Raw genomic sequence first — 4,767 nt, 5'->3', positions numbered from 1 at the left:
AACACATCTAAATGTGCTTCTGTTGGGATCATAGAATATGTCATTGGGCATGAATTGGTTTTACATTCATAGGACTGAGGTGGATTGCTATGAAAATTCTATTGAGTGCATAGATGATGACAAAGAGAAGAGAATCTTGTAGGGTAAGAAGAAGATTACATCAGTGGGAATGGTTACAACTATGCAGGAAAAGTGCAATAGAAAGAAGGGATGCATGTTTTTTTTAGTTCATATTTCAAGTGATAAACATAAGGATGATGAGGATGTGGAAGTCTTGAAGAGGTATCCGATTTTGCAGCATTTTCAAGATGTATTTCCACTAGAGATCTTAGAGTTACCACCTCATAGGGAAGTGGAATTTTCTATTTATTCTAGGAGCAACATCAACATTTGAGGCCTCGTATAGGATGAGCCCTCCAAAGTTAGTGGAATTGAAGTTGCAGTTGAAGGGAATTCTTGATAATGGATACATCAGGCCAAGTGTGTCACCTTGGTGTGAACCAGTATTGTTTGTGAATAAGAAGGATGGTTCTCTCATGTTGTTTATTGACTGTAGGTAGTTGAACAAGGTGATGATTAAGAACAGTTATCCTCTGTCGTAGATTGATGACATGTTTTTATCAATTTAAGGGAGTGGTAGTGTTCTCGAAGATTGATTTGAGATCAAGATATCATCTGGTATGCGTCAAAGAAGAGGACATCTATAAGACTACTCTCTAGACCAGGTATGGATACTACGAGTTTGTTGTGGTTCCTTTTGGTTTGACTAATGCTTCGACTACTTTCATGTGTTTTATGAATAGTGAGTTGTACCCTTATCTGAACAATTTTGTGATAGTATTCTTTGATGAAATGTTGATATATTCTAAGAGCATCAATTGTATACCAAGCCGAGTAAATTCAATTTATTTCATATAGAAGTTCATTACATGGGGCATGTAGTTTCCAAGGAATTTCTAATAGTGGACTCGGAAAACATTAGAGTTGTCATGGAATGGGTAGCTCCTATGAATCTGGATGGGGTCAAACCATTCATGGAGCTATCAGGTTACTATAGGTGGTTCGTGAGGAAATTATTAGATATTTCCCATCCTATTACATCCTTGCAGCGAAAGGAAATAATTTTGAATGGACAAAGGAATGCACAACTTGTTTTGAGCAGTTGAAGTAGTTGCTTACAAATTCTCCAGTTCTAAAGATTACAGATCGAGACAAAGAGTTTGTGATATGTACAAATGCTTGCAAGAGAGGACTTGGTGGAGTCTTGATGTAGGAAGGATAGGTATTATTCTATGAGTCAAGGAAACTAAATTAGCATGAGAAGAACTATGTGAGTCATGATCTTGAGTTGATAGCTATCATTCATGCCTTAAAGATGTGGAGACATCATCTTCTTGGAAGGATGTTAAGCTTCATGAGTGGTCATAATGGGTTGAAGTACTTGTTTGAAAAATCTAATCTGAATGCCAAGAAAGCTAGGTGGTTGGCTATGCTCGGTGAGTTTCAATTTTAGATCAGGTACATTAACGGTAAGAAAACAGGGTTACAGATTCTCTCGGCAATAGAGTGCAAGTAAATCACATTGCAACTATGATTTCATATGCGATAGACTTGCAGGAGCAGATCTTGCAGGTAGGACAGCAGGATGATAGGTACCAGCAGCTTAAGCACAAGTTACAACAATAGGGTACAGGTGAATAGGAAGTGGATTATCATCTCAAGACAAAGAGTTTGGTCATATTTAGGGATATGATCTATGTGTCAGATAACAACAAGATTAAGAAACTTATATTGAGGGAATTCCATGTTAAGTTGTATTCAGGTCAACCAGGATATCAAAAGGAATTGACATGAGTTAAGAAATTCCACCATTGGCTGAACTTGAAGAAAGAGGTGGCTATGTTTGTTGCAATATGTTTTAATTATCAACAGGTAAGAGCAAAGTGTAAGCATCCATGTGGTTTATTACAAACGATTTTGATTCCATAGTTGAATGGGGAGGTCATTTCCATGGACTTCATTATAGGTTTTCCAAGGACATCGAAGCAACATTATTTTATTATGGTTGTGGTTGACCGATTGACTAAGGTAGCTCACTTCATTCTAGTGAATAGTATGAATTCAGCTAATCATGTAGCTCAATTTTTCATTAGGGAGATAGTGAGAATATGTGGTATTCCTAAGAAGATTGTGCTAGTATTTACAATGACCAACTACTGAAAACATGAAAATAATACAATTTAATGGATGTTTATGATGCAACTCACTACAATGTTTACAATAACAACCACATATATACTCATGCACATTTTATTCAAGAAACAAATAATCATATTGTCTATGGAGCTTTATAACCACAACTTTTTATAGTATTTACAATAAAATATGCATATACATATATGCACATTTTCTCAACTAGAAAATAAAATGATACGAGGTCCACATCAGCAACAAGGGAATCTAGACGCTCACATCTCCACCCTCAAAAGTAATGCTAGGATTCACCTCCTACCCAAAATGTCCATAATCCATGGCTATAATCAAAGTCTGCATGCAATGTCCAACACCACAATCCTTGTGCTACTTATTCTGTTAGTGAAAAAGTACTAACTCATTGTTCAAGGGTACACTCCCAATGTGCTTCTAATTCCATCTATCAATTAAAATGACCAAAGAAAATTCACTTCTCAACCTTCCTTTCACTACTACATAGTCTGTCGGGAAATCCAGTCACCCCCTTTTGTGTAGTCATATACCTTCCAAGTTTTGCTGGCATCCCCTTCTTTGCCACACAGTCTCTTGGGACATTCATCCCTTGGCAATATTTTCTCACATCGAAAGGTCCAGAAACCAACGAATATCCCTGCATCAAAATCATCATACTAGTCATAGCATTCTCATGGAAATCAATGGATACTATTAGATACCAATGTCACACAATGGCCCTACTTGTGAAGTGTTTTACCAACACATTGTTAACTATTCCTATTCCTTTTTGTTGCTATCACTAATTCTTGCAGTCAGTTTCAACCAACCAAACTGGGCATTTCCCACACTTTCCTATACCAAGCACATAATTTCCATTAGATTCAAAATAAATTGTAATAAATTTGACTCAAAGCTCATTAGTTGCCACTCAATAAGGTACACGTACAATTTTGTTTACTTCCTGTCACAATAAGTCAAAGTAATTGATTGATCAAATCATCATGTATAGACATGTCGCATCCAATTAGCTCAAAAATCAACCATCATAAATCAAAATCATGAATCACATGTAATCATCATAAACTAGAATCATAGATCACATGTAACCATCATAACTCAGAGTCATAGATCACATGAAATTATCATAAATCAGAATCGTAGACTATGTGCATAATTAAAATTTAAATAAAATACTTATACTTATCTTTCAAATGGTTCTTTGCTTCTACCTTTTTCATTTACCCTTTCTATACACGCACTGAATTGGTTGCCATGCTTGTCAAGAACCCAATGACTTCTCTTCAACCAAATTCACATACACACAATGTACATCACACGCATTCACCCACAGACGACATACAACACCACGCAATATATACACTTACAGTTGGTGTGCAACATGTAACACCCTCCTTCCAAATTTACCAAAGTTAGATGGTCCGCTGGGGTAAACATGTGATGTGATTCTACTATGATGTGATTCAACTCCTCATGTATAGTTACGAAAGTGGAACCAACAAAACAAAGCCATTCTGACCTTCCACACATGCTATAGAATCTTCAGGAGCCAACCAACCCTTCCAGGTGACCAACCCCTAAGACAACGTGACATTTGAGTGATATGGACTCTTAGCTACTCCCATGATAAGCCATGAATGTGATTGAGGCCTTCTAGTCGCTCCCATCGTAAGGAATTCAAGCGACTATGGAATTTTTTAGCAATTTTTGAGCCAACGACCCTGAATTCCGTGCCAATTTTTCAGGGCCAGGACTCAGGCCACTACCCAGAACTTCATGAAACTTTCATAAATGATAAATAACAATGGAATATGGCTACTAATGCAATCATTTGTACAAGTACTTGATCTAACCTCTATTAGCCATGATAGTAATTTCGTTAAACATGTCACAAATATGTAATCTACAGGTGATAACAACATGTATCTGAGCATAGGGGTATCATACTTATATGAGAGTCATAAAGAAGCATTAATGTCTTATAACAATAGCTATATTATTATATATAGGTCAAATATTCATTATATGCTCAATTTTTAATCAAAACATAATGAGATCCATACATCAAGTCTATCATAAAACATACTCATAACCAACACAAATAACAATGATATAACAACCATAATAATCCCATATGAACCAATACATTTACACATGAAATAGAAAGCGAAAGAGATCTTATTAATGAATGCATGAGCCAACTAGGTTTTGGACTTCCACAAATCACCTGATGATAGATTGACTGAAACAAATATTTCTTTCTTCCAATCACCCTCATTCCATATCCCAAGCATGAATGTGGAACTCGCAACAAAACCAATCTAGTTTTCCTTAGGCTTTACCATGATCCTCACTGGATCATTAGGCACTAAACAAGCATGGATGCCACCAAATTTCTCCACTTACATCGTGAGGAATTTGTATGCCTCCTAGTCTCTAGGTTTTACCGTATATCTCACCATTATCTAGTCGAGGGTTCTAATGCGTAATTGAGACTCCACCATCTAGGATTTACTGTAGATATTGCCTTTCACTAGTCGA

Source organism: Pinus tabuliformis, chromosome 3_1 (genome assembly GCF_031772625.1).
Source record: "Pinus tabuliformis cultivar Carrire ecotype Pingquan chromosome 3_1, CPIR1, whole genome shotgun sequence".
Taxonomy (NCBI): Eukaryota; Viridiplantae; Streptophyta; class Pinopsida; order Pinales; family Pinaceae; genus Pinus; species Pinus tabuliformis.
This window is presented reverse-complemented; position numbering follows the sequence as displayed.